This window comes from Mastigoproctus giganteus, chromosome 2 (genome assembly GCF_048544385.1).
Source record: "Mastigoproctus giganteus isolate SK-2022 chromosome 2, ASM4854438v1, whole genome shotgun sequence".
Lineage (NCBI taxonomy): Eukaryota > Metazoa > Arthropoda > Arachnida > Uropygi > Thelyphonidae > Mastigoproctus > Mastigoproctus giganteus.
In genome coordinates, this window is record NC_143576.1 from 110,118,850 (window position 1) to 110,135,065 (window position 16,216).

The 16,216-nt window shown below is 37.2% G+C and overlaps 1 long non-coding RNA gene across 1 annotated transcript; it reads left to right on the top strand.

Moving 5' to 3' along the window:
- Positions 1 to 4,366: 4,366 nt before the first annotated feature.
- Positions 4,367 to 15,469, top strand: LOC150089493 (uncharacterized). The gene is made up of 2 exons (XR_016546669.1): positions 4,367 to 4,538; positions 15,370 to 15,469. It is a non-coding gene; the product is annotated as an uncharacterized LOC150089493 (long non-coding RNA).
- Positions 15,470 to 16,216: the final 747 nt, after the last annotated feature.

Here is a 16,216-nt window from a genome sequence, read left to right on the forward strand (position 1 = left end):
GCTGAAAAACCCGGAATAACTCATGGGATAAAACCCTACATGCTCCGCCCGAGATCAGTTAACTATAGCGAATGAAAGACTTCAGAAATTCATTCCTCCAGTCATGGATAGGAATCGAACCCTCTCCAAATGAGTGGCAAACGACGATGTATTTTGCCAAATAGGCTGCCGCGGAGGGCTAACTACGCGCAATATACATATAAAATTAGTATTTTTTATTAATCAATTGATTGGTTAACAGCACTGACCATTAGCACCAGCAACTTGGGAACAAAAAAAAAAAATCCTTCCCTTAAGAGACAGTACAAGTAGTCCACAGCACAATAATGAAAAATCTATTGCTTAATATTATAAAATCCGTTTTATTTATTATGTGATTTTTTTTTTTTTTTTAAATCAGGACATTTGATGGTCTCGAAAGATCTTTTAGGGACGCTGGGACAAAATGCCGAAAATCTGGTCATTTGACAACCCATTCCCTACCCCTAACTCGGAATTTTCGTCCATAAAACATTTATGGACGAAAACATTTTTGGGACTGCACAATATGTCCGCAGTCCTCTTCTCTCATTCAGATTCATTTCATCCTTGTTGAACAAGAATGGAACGAAAAATTCTTGGTGCATTCACCATCTTCATCACTTATCTAGCACAATGCTCAATCAGCTCCTTTCAAAAAATTGTTATCAGCTTCGCCTATCAGAAGCACCTTGTTTCTTGAATCTTATGCACGCGGGCAGGACACGTTACCAACTATTCACATTCAAGTACAAACAAAAATTTTAACCACGTAAAACCGAATAAGTACTTGACTCGCATTTGTTGTAAGGACCCATAAAAAGTAAAAATTTAAAGTATACGGCTAGTCTTAGAAGCATTTCTTTATTATCGTTCTTTATCTTTTATGATTGTTTCGAATAACCAAGAGTATAGCTAAGTACAATAGAAATTACTGTACTGTCGTGCAAGTTACTCCATACACAACTGATATGATCTCCAGGAATAGTCGTGGAAACGTATCAGTGTTCTCTGAAATAGCTGCATATTCTCCCCCAAAACTCCAAGAATTGAAGTTTTCTGTATAAAAAAAATTAAAATTATAGTAATAGGTTTTGTAAAGTCGTACCTTTTCTCCTGAAAGAAGAGAATTTATGAACGAATATACTAATCAGGTTACTTTGGTCCCAGATGTTTTTCAGTTTTTTTTTTTTTTTTTTTGATACACTGGTCAACATATTTGGCTCAAATACTGTAATCACTTATGTGGAATATCATAATCGAAGATCATGGTTCCAGAGTGTTGTTCATCCACTGTTGTTGACAGTAGCTGAATTATACTCTCAAGAAGGAGAGGACCACATAGCGCGATTGCTGCATAATTATATTTACGATTTATACCATAATTCCTTTTATGGTGTTTATTTAGTTATTTGCGTACCAAAACAATACTATACTAGAAGACGTGGATAGGTGGACAAGTTGGATAGGTTATAGATAATTCGTAGTAAAGATCTTAGGTCACTAGGTAAAATAAAACATCTATTACTTTAAAAAATCTGGCTAGATGAATTTAACGGATATTATACTGATATACGCTGGGTACCAAAATTTGTGGAACACTGATTCAGCGGTGGATTAATATCTTTGGAGACTAGGGAGGGGGGGAGACATACAGGCTTTGTGGCCGCATTACATATGACCACAATATTATGCGGCCACACATAAGAATACAACAAAATCTCTACGAGAAATTATCAAGACCTCCACGATCCACTGAGGTGGTCATTACCGGCAAAGATGGACACAAGCTGCTGCGAACTTCTTTAAATAAATGTTTTTATTGATAAATACATGTAATTAGGTTACTTGAAAATTTAAAAAGGAGCATTTAGAAAAAAAAAATCCAACGTATTTGCATGCATTTAATAAATTTCTAAAGTTCGATAATGATCGAGGCATGTCGGATGACTGGGTGTTGATGCATCACGTGGCACATTAGATCAATGTTTTTTTTGTTCTATGACATCAATACGTTCTTGTCTTAGGGTTCAAATTGTAGTACGATATTTATTTTTTAAGATCACTGAAGTGAAACCCAAAAGGTTAAGTTCCGGTCCCAGTCCCTTTTGTGTTGTGACGTTTACAGTTAGGCATCCGTCTGTCAGTATATTTGTCAGTCTGACTTCAGTGGTAGAGAAAATCATGGAGGCAATGATCAAGGGTAGAATTCAGGTTCATGTGGGTCGAATTGAAATTCTCAAGGATACTCAGCATGGTTTTGTAAAGGGAAAATCATGTTTAACAAATCTGGTTCGCAATTTTGAAAGGGTCACTCACGAGCTGGATTTAGGGAATAATTTCGACATTGTTTATTTAGATTTCAGCAAAGCTTTTGACTCAGTCCCACATCAGCAGTTGCTTTATAAGCTGGAACAGGTTGGAATCACTGGGAAAATCCTTAGATGGATAGAAGGATGGCTTCAGGGCAGGAGGCAGAGGGTTGTGATAAATGGCTATTCCTCAGATTGGGTTGATGTAAGAAGTGGGGTTCCCCAAGGATCAGTATTAGGACCACTGTTGTTTTTAATTTTCACAAACGACATCGATGAAGGGATAGAGGGCGGGATGTCTAAATTTGCAGATTATGTTAAAATTGGTAGAGTAGTTAATGATCACTGTCAAGCTGAGCTTCTTCAGAGAGACCTAGATAGACTTCAGGAATGGTCAGAAAAATGGCAGCTATGCTTTAATCCAACAAAGTGTAAGGTATTACACCTGGGAAAGAGTAATCCCAAAATAACTTATTCACTTGGTGGAGTTCAACTAAACTCAGTACTGGAGGAAAGGGACTTGGGTGTTACGATACGGTCGGACATGAAATTCTCTGAACATTGTAAACAGGTTGCAAGGAAGGCCCATGGTGCCCTATCGATGATCTATTGAACTTTTGCAAGTAGAGATAGGGACGTGATAATCCCATTATATAAGGCTTTTGTTAGACCACACTTGGAATATTGTGTTCAAGTATGGAGACCGCACCTAAAGAAAGACATCGAGCTTCTTGAAAGGGTGCAAAGAAGGGTAACTCGCCTGGTGACATCGGCAAAAGGGCGTCCTTATGAAGAAAGACTTCGAATATGTGGGTTGCAGAGTTTGGAAACTAGACACCTTAGAGGAGATTTGATTGAGGTGTTTAAGGCTCTGAGAGGCATCAGTAAAATGAATGAGGACAAAATTTTCAAGATTATAAATGATGCTAGAACTAGGGGACATAAATTCAAGTTACGGGGGGAAATGTTTAGATTGGACTGCAGGAAGTTTTATTTTAGCCAGCGAGTTATAAATTACTGGAATAAGTTGCCTACATGGGTGGTAGAGGCTGACAGTTTGGGGAAATTCAAAGGTCATCTGGATAGTACCTTCGGGTCAGGGAAGCGCATAGGATGATAGGTTTAATTTCCTTTTCTTTTACTAATTATGATTATTTATTTTTTTATCATTGTTTTATTCCGTTTTTTTTTTTTTTTTTTTTTTTTGGCCGGTGTAGCTTTCTTGCACCATGCGGCCATTACTAATATGAATGTGGCGTTTAATCTGCTTTCAGAGAGTCACTTCAGTATCGTTTTAGGTGAGGATTTCAAATAAGAAGCGAAGACAGCGGGAGATCGCCTCAGCTGTGCTTGACCAGGAATGTGTAAACAGCTTTTATTGTAATTCAGACGATTTAATTTCAGCCCTAACATCTTTAAATCAACGTCTTTAAATGAAAATTTATCAGTCTTTAACTGATGAAATCAATCAAGAAATGAACAATATAGATCATCCTAATATTTTTGATAACACTTCTAAAATACCGACATCAGCATCTGCTTGTTCACAAACATTTCGGGGCGAAGTAGGTATTTTCATGAATGTAAATACTGTAATATCTCTCTCTCGTCGATATCCGCATTCTGGCAAAGCAAGCAAGCATTTTACATGACAATAGCATTCGTGTCCAAAAACCAAGGTGACTTCCACTGCATACAGGAAGAAACGCTTGAGCTAATTAATAAAAATGAGCGAATTCCGTACAATTGCTGTATGAACTGATAACTTAAATATTAATCGTTTTAATAACGAATTCATCTGCACACGCTCATGCCCATATACACATACACGGAGTAACGATCAATAGCGGACGGTAATATTCTCTGTTTTAAATCAACTTTAGTACTATTTCTATCGACTGAAAGCCTAATCAATAAGCACAGTATATGTAACCACAGTAGAGGTTCTTGACAAGCAACAGGACATCACCAATCACTCTTTTTTTTTTTTTTTCTTTTACCTTGTCTGAGTCTCGCCCTTTCCCTTCGGTAATTTTTCCAAGATGGAAGTCACAGCGAGAGCGATACCGCGAATACCGGAGGGCCTAACCGAAATGATGTATGAACTCTGTCGTAGTATCGTTTTAGATCAACCGAAAGACATAGTGAAATTTGCAGCAGATTTCTTTGAGAAGAAATACGAGGAGAGAGAAGCAGAAATGGAAAAAGGTAAGAAAATTAGGTATTACCATTACTTCCTTCGCCTACAGACAGTTTATAATATCAAAACATGCAAAATATTTTGAATGTACTCTCTGACTAAAGTTATACCGCTAATTTTTGTCTTGTAAACATGGCACGAACGTCGTGTTAATATGTATCGCATTTTTATTTGAACTCGTTACATCACGGCATGTACATAACGGTTTTAGTCGCGGTCTTATCTACCATTGCACGTGATTGCCTGACTGATTTTCGACACGCAATTAAATTAGTGCGGTTAGTACGAGTAGCTTCCATTTAGCAAAGTGCAATGGCTGATCACAAGAAAGAACCACGAAATTGAAATTTCGTTATACAGATATTCAATAAGCCCACAATACATTTACTATAAACAGGTGTCCCCACGATTCAAATTTCTCGAACTTTTGTTTTTTTTTTTTAAATACGAGAGTGGTTCGAATATAAATGAAATTTTTTAAGGACTATGTTGTAGAAATGAACATTACTAATGAAGCAATTAAAGTCACATTCCGCAAGGCGCAAATGTTTCTATTTATGTCCCAAACAACCATAATAAATTAAAATAATTAATCAAAGAAAAACTAATAATGAATACTGACATCTACTTCCAGTAGTGAAAACCCACGACTCCATGGAAATGGAATCGTGGATTTTCCTACCAGAGTCCCGAACCAACCAAAGAGAAATGAAAGAATGAAATAAAATAAAAGTCCAAAACGATAGCATCTTCAGCAAACATCTGCCAGTGTAAGTTCCAAAATATTTGATTTTAATCGTTCGCTGCTAAACCGCAAATACGTCGACAGATACAGCTATACGATCTGAATCAAGAAAGAAAGAAAAGGAAAACAATAAACGAACTAAATTCAGAAGCATAAGATGTAATGGGGTATGTCTTCTTGGGCGTGGAATCGTTTGCACTTCTGAACTAGGCGTAGAACACCGTTATACACCATATTATTATATGGTGTTTAACAGAGTTCATTTCTACGACAGTCTTGAAAACAAACCCGTTTTCGCTCCTCATGATTTTGTTTATTACTGGGTCATTAAAAACTAGAGACGCAAAATAGCTATGGTGACATTATTGTATGAAAACACCATTAGCTATAGTACACACGGCAAGACCAAAATCTTTATGACCACTGTTTCTCGCAAGTATATATGTGGTGCACAAGTCTTTAGTGCAATCATGAAAACATTTCACCAAAGTATCTCTTTCTATAACAATTGTCACTCCCCTCCTCCAGATTTCATTTGGCGGCCGGGTTTAAGTTGGCATGTTCGGGCTGCAGGTTTAGTTTCACCTTCTCGGAGACATAGAATGGTAAAGAAAAAAAAAACTAAAATTCCCATTCCATTTTGAGGCGAATACGATATTATATGCGCTCTTTTAGAATGTATGTAAATTACAAAATTATTTAATACTTATTTCATGTACCAGAATGTTTTAACTATGGCGTTGACAAGGTCCTAAACTGGAAATTACAAATCTATACAAGTTAGACAAGAAATTTAGTGTTAAAAAGCCTCAACTGCGGAAGGATTTAACTGACGTATAAGTTAGTGCATTTGCAACGTACCTATACGCAGCTGAACCAACAGAAGCTGTATCAGTGGCATTATTACATAACATCTCATATTGGAGAAACCTTCGCAAGTTGCCTGTCCCTTGTACTTCGAATAAGTATTGCTTCCCAAATAGAAAAGACTATTATTACTTATTCTCAGTGAGTGCTACCACTCAGATGACATTTTATGAATAGTTGGCCTCATCAGTGATTGAGTAGATACCTTGTCGTATAAACTAATAAGCTGACAAGCGCCACTTACACAATATCGGTTGGTTCAATGTGTACAGACATGATGCAAATGCACTAACTCATATATCAGCAAATACATGCAAGTAAATACCATAGTTATAAGTCCGTTTAGTAATTTTTTCCATAAGTAACGGTCAACATTTTTTTTAGTTGAAGTATCAAAAAACCGTATTTTACATAAAAATAAGGATTGGTTTCACTAACTCCCCTCCCCCACCTTCCCCAAAATCATCTCCGGGTTAGAGATTTTGAAAAGATGGCAACTCTACTTTCTACCGATACAATGCTATGACTAAATTAACGAATACCTCAGAGATCAGAAATAAAGATATTCAGATGGCAATTCTTTCTGCAAATATGCTAGCACGGATAACGCGTTTTCAGACTGTTGAAATCTGGACACACAGAGCATCAGCTGAATTGGTATTAGTAAAAATGAAATTTAATCGAATCAATCAATTTTATCGAAATTGAATGCATTCAATTTCGATAAAAGATATAGTAAATATCGAATCAGGATAGAGGCAAGTAATTGAGCTGAAAGTGAACTGACTTTTTTTTTTTATGTCGGATTCATTTCCAAAATTGGGAATGGACAATGTTTTCTAACCCTCATATCAGAATATGAGCGATCCCCATTCACGCTCATCATAGAGATATGAAATTCACATTCGGCTTAGGATTCTAAACATATTGGAAAAGGAAAAAAACTCAAGGAATCTTAACAATAAATACCTTTGTCTATATGGAATTGTAGTGGATAATGCACAATGAGTAATCCTCTTGAAAGCGTACACTTTCAGATTTATGTAACTTTGTTTCGATTTAGGATTGGCTTGAATAATTTTGCACAAAATAAACTGATTAAAAAATACACAATATTCTTTTATTTTTTCTAATTATTAAATTTGTTCATTCTTACTTTCTAAATTACCAAAATTTCTCTTGATTTCCCAAACCTTTTACTTCATTAATTTTCTTAATATGCATTCATTTTGTAAACCCCTATAAAACTTGCAGCGATGGGAATTAAAAAGCTATTTATTTATTCTTATAAATTGTCGTAACCACCAATTCTCTTGCACGAAATTTTATCATACACCTAACTACAATTCTACTTAGGTTTTAGTTAGGTGTATGTCTCATACAGAGTTACGCAAAAGGTTTTATTGGCGTTTAAAGGTACTCTTAAAATAAAGAAGGTGTGAACCCCCCCCCCCCTCAACAGCTTGAGTGCACTGTGTAGTAGTGCCACTTAACTCTTTAAAAGACTGTTGTGCTATTACTTTTAGTTCGACTAAAATAAATATCTCTTGAATACACAGTCTTTCACGAAACCCAAAAAAGCAAAAGCACATTCATAGGCTATGTAGGCCTATCAGAAAAATTATATTTCAGAATTCATAAGAATAACAGAACAAAAAGTAAATAAGATACTATAAAATACAGAAAATTAAACTGCAGAACGTTTTTCATGCATCTGTCATGACTTGAGTTGTATCATCAATGGGTTGTCGGATGCTGTCCCGAAGGAGTGTCCCGTCACCCATCCACCGACGAATGGCAACAGACGTTGAAACTGCCAATAATCCTAATACAAAGATTTCCTTTTCTCGGCGATTTCTTTTTTCATTAGGTAACACACCACACCCACATATGAGAAAAATCCTTCAATAATTTAAGTCTATTATAAAATCTATGGACAATATACAAGTATTAGACCATATTTGCACTAATTTCAGAATATAAATACAGTAACGATATTGGTAGCAAGGAACAAAAGCCAATGCAATTAACAAAAAACCTTCATTATTAGACTTCGAGAGATCAAAAATAAAAAAGCTTAATTAAAAAAAAAGGTAAATATTTGCAATCTGACTTACTTTAAATCTATTGCAGCAATGATGGTATCTCATCTCATTGAGCGTGACAAAAAGTTTACACTTCTTTTATCCCGCAATTCCACCTTATGCATTCCTTGGACCATCCTATTATGCAAAACAGGTTTCCAGTTGCTTTGACCCTGTTCTCGCGCTATACCGTTCTATAATTTCTAAATCTCTAATGAAACACTGATTTAATACAGCTCAGGCACGCTATAATTCTTATAAAATCAATAAATGTGCGTATTCATATTTTAGAATGTGTAATTTCTTTTATAAGTTACTCATGGTTTACGAGGGTGAATAGCAAAGAGAAATAATAATTTTGATCAATTCTCTTCATAAATTATTATTGCTTATTATATCTGGTTGATGGTTTTATGAAGAATATTTGCATGCTGAGAAATTTGCATCGCTTTTAAAAACGTTTTCTGATCTTTTATTACGAATAGTAAGAAGTTCTAGGTTAATGAATGCTTGGTTCAGTTTTTCATTGCCTCGTTAGCGAATTATAGTATTCTTTTGAGTAATAAAGTTAATTGTAGTACTGTCTAGTCAATTTGAATAATAAAATTATTCAGAATTTAATTATTTTTTTAATCCTTCAAAATTGAATTTTGAGTTTGAAATAAATATAACTTTGTGCCCTGCATAATAATGGACTATTACCTCACAAAATTTCGAAGCAGCCATTCAGAGAGCAAAAAAAAAAATCTTACCTTATGGCTTATCTAATTGAAGCCAACTTCATTGTAGGCAGTAGTGAGCCGTTTGCTTATGTAAACTGCTCAGTACTAAAAGCTACATTTATTTTCAGTCTGGTTAGTTTCATGGACGAATCAGAGACAAGTTTTAATCAAAAATAATTGACATGTGAATGAACCAAGATAGGACTCCTTGGTCCTCAGAGACCAAATAAGCACTCATTCACATTCATTCTAAATGTTGACTTTTAACCTGAGATTGTTGTTTTCGCGCTAAAAACAGTTCAGGAGGTGAACCACTGGGATACATCGTCTGTAAACTGGGTGTATTCATTCGGATAAAATACCTGAATTTCGGGGCGGGGGAGGGAGGAGATTTTCAACCCTCAACCGAGACAGATTAACTGAGCTACGGTGTGACAAAAACGCATAAGAATTCATTTAGCATTAACAGGATTCGAATCCACCACATTTCGACGTGTCGAAGGACAGCGATCACAATCACCATGCTACTGCGAAAGTCTAAACTGAAGGAAATTAATCCCTTCTTCAGCCTTCCCGAGAGAAGATTTGTTTAGAAATTCCTGAGAGTCTGCCTATATAATCCAAATTGTTAGGATCAATATTGCATAATTGGGCTACAAATTGATTAAAATATAGTTTGTGCCGTTGACTATGATAACATTGATGTGTTTTGGAATTGTAATTGATTTCTGTCCATTGAATATTACCCGTGAACAAGACCCCTTGAAGTGCAACCTTCATGGACCTTGTCAGCGATAAAGCATGACAGCGTCCATTGTTTCTGAAGAACTTGCTCCCGGTTAACACAAATTTTCAACAGCGGAATCCACTTCGCCCCTGATCTTCGCTTCTCGGCCTTTTGGCTAAGATCAAAGTGTGATCTTTGTGAGTCTGCGCGGCACCGTCCTCCCCACACTGGGTGGAAAAGGCCCGGGTTCGAATCCCGTCGATGACGCGAAGAACTTTAATGGGCTTTTTTCACTCCGTGGCTGAGTTAGTCGGTCTCAGGCGTAGATAGCAGGGTTTTTCTCCCCAGAAACTTGGGTTTTTCCGTCCAGCAAAATAGGCAAAAATGACTAGAGAACACGCAATTTACAGACACAAATACGGGTTAATGTATTCAATTACGGGCAACCCTAAAATAATAATAAATAAATAATAATGATCTTTGTGAAAGGTGATCAATTTTTAGGCAAAGAAATTGTAATGGAGCTGAGCATTATATCGCTCACTGGCTACAATAGTGGCACAACTCAAAATTCTTAATTTCTGAGTTAATACAACTAATGAGGTTGGGACAGTGGACTCTACATTTACGCAAAAACAGCACAAAGTTAGTTCAATATTTCTTCGCTAGCTAGCACAAGTGTCGTTATGCCATTTGAGTTTTTACTGCATCGAGATGCATCAACAGTGACACTTCTTCAGAGTGCCCCCAACCTTGGGAGGAAATGGAGCGCGGTCAGTATGTAACAATGACCCTTTTTGAGTTGTGCAAGTATTGGGAGTGTAATGCAACCTTCTTGTTTTTAATATCAGCTGGCATTATTTTGGTGAGCCGCTATTGTACTCAAAATTTATTATAACAACCGATTTGGATGCTGCGGCGAACTTTCGAATCAAAACCATTACACACAAATTAGTAAACGATCCCCGCTGTGTCTGTGGGGAAGTGGAGACATGGTCTCACATAATGTACAACTGTCTGAACCGGGTACCCTCACTCGGTTCACTTTCTTTCCCTTCCCTTGGCAGGGGATGGTTACTCTGTACCCTCCCCCCTGCCATCCCCTATCTTCACCTGGTGAGGCATGGGCCTACCCCACCGACTTTTGGGGTTATCTTCACTATTGACTCCATATTTCTGTCTTTCACCCCCCAGTCTTCAGTCTCCCTTCCCTCTCTAGCTATCTTGCGACTAGCGTTTGACCCTTGCCAAAACTACACAAGCCCCACACAAAAATTTTAAAAAATAAAAAAAAATAATAATAAAAAATGAACTATAACCCGTATAACTTATATCTCTTTCGGTCTGACCCAATTTCTAGCGTTTCTCCCCCCCTCCACTTTTTTTTTTTTTTTTTTTTTTTTTTTCTAGGTCCTAGCCACTGAAATCTCAGGAAATTAGGTGGCAGGACCTGCCAGAGTAAATAGTAAATTTCTAAAATACTGGTGTACCTGGTCTGCCTCCACGAGGTATAGTGTGGGCAACGGTGGGTCTCATTTGAGACCCAACGGCTAAAAGACCAGATGAACAACGGTACAAAACATTACACACCACAATATCCATACACTTTTAAACCTCTGGCCTCTACAGTGTTCTGTATCACACCACAATGTATATTACGCGGAGATGGGGGAAACCCCTGGTGCCGTTAGACCCTAAAAACACTATACACTATACACTATAATGTACAACTGTGAGAATTATGAGGATCTCCGCTGCCTCCTGATGACAAAGCTGACTTACTTCCCTCGCAACAGGGAATCAAACCTGTTGGACTCGCAAGAGGAGTATAAGGAGTTGACAAAATTCGCCCAGGGACTGTTCACCCGAAGGAGGACACTTATTGATATCTACAGGGATCAAGAACAGGCACCACGACTAAACTAACCACCATTCTTGGACTGACACAAGACCTTCCTTTGGGACTCTATAGATTTTTTTTTTTTTTTTAAGTCACGCTCCCTTGCGTGGCCCTTTGCCTCCGCTCCCCGGGCGGGAGGGGGAGGTGACTTCTGGTCTCCTCCCCCCTCGCCGCCCCTCTCTTCCCTCTGGTGGGGCATGGGCCTGCTCCACTGATTTGGGGGTCATCTTCTCTATGGACCCCTTATTTCTGTCTTTTCCCCCCAGCCTTCAGTCTCCCCACCCCTCTCTCTCTCTTTTAATTATAATTACTAGTGTCTGAACCATTGTTAAATTGCATGAGCCCTACACCCAAAAATTTAACATTTATTTGCATAAATAGTACTTCATTTTGGCTGTCCCATAACTATAACGTTTTTTTTTTTTCTTTTATTTATTTATTATTTATTTTTTTTTTTTTTTAAGGTCCTTGCCACCGAAATCTCAGGAAATTAGGTGGCAGGACCTGCCAGAGTAAATAACTATAATACTGGTGTACCTGGTCGGCCTCCACGAGGCAGAGTGTGGACAACGTTGGGTCCCATTAGGGGCCCAGCGGCTAAATGACCAGAGGAACAACGGTACACGACACTACACATGTACAAAATCCATACACTTTTAAACCTCTGGCATTGACAGTGTTCTGTTTCACACCCACAATGTATAGCCCGCGGAGATGGGGGAAACCCCTGGTGCCGTTTGACACTAAACACACTCTACACTGTACACACAAATTTCTTGTTGTAGATCATACGCAAAACGAGGATGACTGTGCACACTCATTAATATAGAAAAATATTAAAAGATCGCTAAAGTCTGGGATTCGTCCTGTAATCGTCCCATCACAATACGTTACATTAGCTAGAACTGCCAGAAGGACAAGAAACCCTTTCAAGGTGACAGAGATGAGACATTACAATTTTTACGACCTGAAAGATTTGGCCCGACGAACTTCTGTGAAATTTAGTGAAAATACTGATGAAGTGGAGTTCAATTTCAATGACATTGCTATCTTTAAAGTAGAAATGCAGCATTTAGACTCTTTCTTTTATAAAACATCATACAAACAGGAGGTTTATAAACCAGTTAAAGTTAAAGCTAGTAAAACAAGAAACCTTTGGAGTAATTTGTAGATTTCGAATTGAAAAAGCCTACAAGAGTTCTAATCAGATTTCGAAAAATAAGCACAGTGACCTTCAATGTTTGTTGAACAATAACACAATTCCCAAATGCCATGCCGGTTTTTATAACAGTCTAAAAGCTAATTTGCGGAAGGATTAAATTTTTCTAAGAATGACTAAATTCTTCCAAAATTTTGCTTGTTTGTACACCAATAATTAAGTACTAACTTCTTGTTCTTATTTATGGTTTACCACAATTAAGTTCTCAAAGATTAAAATGTAGTTCATACACGTTCCTGAGTTTATGAATATAAATAAAGTTCTTGTTTAATGTTTTTTGTTGTTCTTCATCCTTCGAATTACCTTCAATCTTTAGGAGAATCCAAGTCACAAATTTTGAGTGTTTGTTAGTGCAATAGTGGCACAACTCAAAAGAGGGATTAAATTTTGGACATTCTGGTTACGCATAAGGGAATATTGATCAAGCCAGCCTAATTTTGAGTACCACTGGGTGAATGATGAGATGAATCACAATATATTTCAGCAGTCATATAATTTCTTCAATTCTGAAGAAACTAATTTTTTAAAGGCAAATTTTTCTCATCGATTTTCTCAGAATTACGATTTTTGAGTTATGCCACTATTGCAGCCACTAAGCGATACATCCAGATAATATATCCAGAGAATGCCAGTAGTGGCTGTTGCAGCTGTTTATTATTAAAATGCACAGATATTAAAGCTGGAAATAGGAACTGGCAGAAACGTTCGATCTGGTTTATATCAGATGTGAATATAATTAACTGTATAATTAATCTGCCATGAAATTCCTTGACGAGAGAACTCAGTCTAGTCTATTTCTCTTGTTAATCCTTCATTCATAAGTTGTAATTCCGTGAAAGCGATGTACCTACGTAATATAACCTGTACTTTATACAACTGTTTGTGTGTAGAGGTGGAAATAAAATGTGTACATCATGTATAACGCAAAGGTATGGAAATTTTTGGTTATCCTATTTGTTATGCACTGTTCACATTCTCTTCTTCGGGGCAGCGGAACGTATACTGTTCCAATATCAATTAAAGAGGAATTTAGCTTTCTCATTACGAGTAGTGCTTCAAATGTGTTTTGGGTCTAACGGCACTAGGGGTTTCCCCCATATCCGTATAGTATACATTGCCGTGTGATACAGAACACTGTAAAGCCCAGAGATTTAAAGGTGCATGGATATTGTAGAGCGTAGTGTTGTGTACCGTTGTTCATCTGACCTTTTAGCCGTTGGGTCTCTGGTGGGGTCCACCGTTTTCCGCACTATGCCCCGGGGAGGCAGGTCAGGTGCCCAGCATTTTTTATAGTACTCTGGCAGGTCCTGCCACCTAGTTTCCTGAGATTTTAGAGGCTAGGCCTAAAAAAAAAAAAAAAAAAGGAAACAATAGGAGTTTTGGTTTGCCCGAAAGGAATATAAATACGTAAGTTATGGGATTTAAGATTAAAATTTGGGGGTGTTGGGCTGGGTAAATTTTGACATTGGTTGGACGCTAGTTGTGAAGATAGAGAGGGAGGGGAGACTGAAGGCTGGGGGGAAAGACAGAAGTATGGGACCAATAGAGAAGACAACCCCAAGAGTCAATGGGGCATGCCCATGCCCCACCAGAGGGAAAAGAAGGGGCGACGGGGAGGAGACAGGGAACTGTCTCCCTCCCCATAGGGATAGGGAGTTAAAGTGAATCGGGTAAGAGCACCCTATTCAGACGTATTATTGCGGTGGCGACGATTGAGACCGCCATGTCGCATTAGCAGCGGAGCTGAAGGTCATAGCTCTTGTCCTGAGATGTCACAAATCCCGAAACAGGTGCCATCGTGTGTTCGCATCTAACGGGGTTTCCCCCATCTCCGCGTAATATACGTTGTCATGTGAAACAGTATACTGTTGAGGGCAGAGATTTAAAAGTGGGTGGCTTTGGGAGGTGTAGTGTTGTGTGCCGTTGTTCATCTGGCCATTTAGCCGTTGGGCCCGAAACATAGGAGTCAATATCACTCCACCTCAAACTTGAGGAGGAGTGATATTGATCATGTCATGATGTAAGTGATGATTGATATTTGATCAATATCAGTGATCGCCATTGACGAAAAAACTAAATATCTCTCTAATTGATACTGAGCAGTACCAATTAGTGAGGAATTTGTTTTATCGTTACGAGTATAGCCTCAAAATTTTGTGATTTTCTCGGGCCAACTTGAGAGACAGTGCACAAATTCAACTGGTAATTCTTTTATGAAAACAGCCATTTCCTCGATGCAAAGAAAATCCTGTATACAGCGGCTACAGTACAGACGACAAACTTGTTCAAGTCCGGTTTAAGTCATGCTTCTATGATGCAAATCATGTCCCCCCAACTAGGATAAAAAAAAAATTTGCTTTAGCGTTTCCAACTTAATGCGTGCGCATTACTAATCTTTAGCATCGTATAACAGGAAAAGAATAACAATTTGTAATAGTTTAGTGAAGTGCGAGTGAAATATGGAATATTTTCCACATGACTTCGTACATTAAGTGCTAAATATTTGTGTAAAAATTTCAGCAAACAATTTTATTCCTAGTACCTTGTTTACTGAGCTTATCTATTTATTTTTCAGCTGCCATAAAATTTCAAGCAGGATTTCGTGGCTTCAAAGAAAGAAAGCGAATTAAGCAGATGAAATAAGACTCAACCATGTTTTTACTCTTATATTACAGCTGATGTTACAGCATATACAAAATACTTTTACAATTTCTTAAAGAAAAGTGAAACAACGTGCTTCTTTTTTTCCAAATTCACATAAGTAAATAATATAAAAATCGAGTTATATTATGTAAATAACTACTATAATAAGAAAAATAAAGATACTTTTTGCAAAACAAATATATAAGCACTTTATTTATTTAGTATTATATTTGTAATTTTCCTTGGCACATTCGAATTATCCCTCAAGGCATAAATTCACCTCTTGGCCAAGGTTCTTTCGCAGTTCAAAAAGCCTTCTTCAAAATATACAATAATACTTGAAATGATCGAATATCAGATATAAAATTCCAACAATGACGATATTTATTTAACTTATTTATGCAGTGCACTGTTTAGTCGTATTTTAAAATATAATAAAATATGAACTAATCAGACATGATTACATACACGAATTTTGCTATTATTAATACTTTACAGCTATTTTCATGTGCACCACAATATTATTTCCCAGCAGGAGTTAAACAGAAAATACATTTTACTCTTCTTTGGTTCCTAAGAAGTTTTCTAGGTTGGAGGAGTACAGGGTGGATAATTAAAATGGCTAAACAATAAAGAATCAGAAGATCGTGTTGAAGGAAAAACAGCTATTGGGTCCATTACTGGTATTGCATGATTGACAGAGAGAATGAGATTATGGGAATTGCCAGGAGAATTTTCCAGTCTTTTGTTTCTGTTCGGTTATCATTCGGAGTATTACA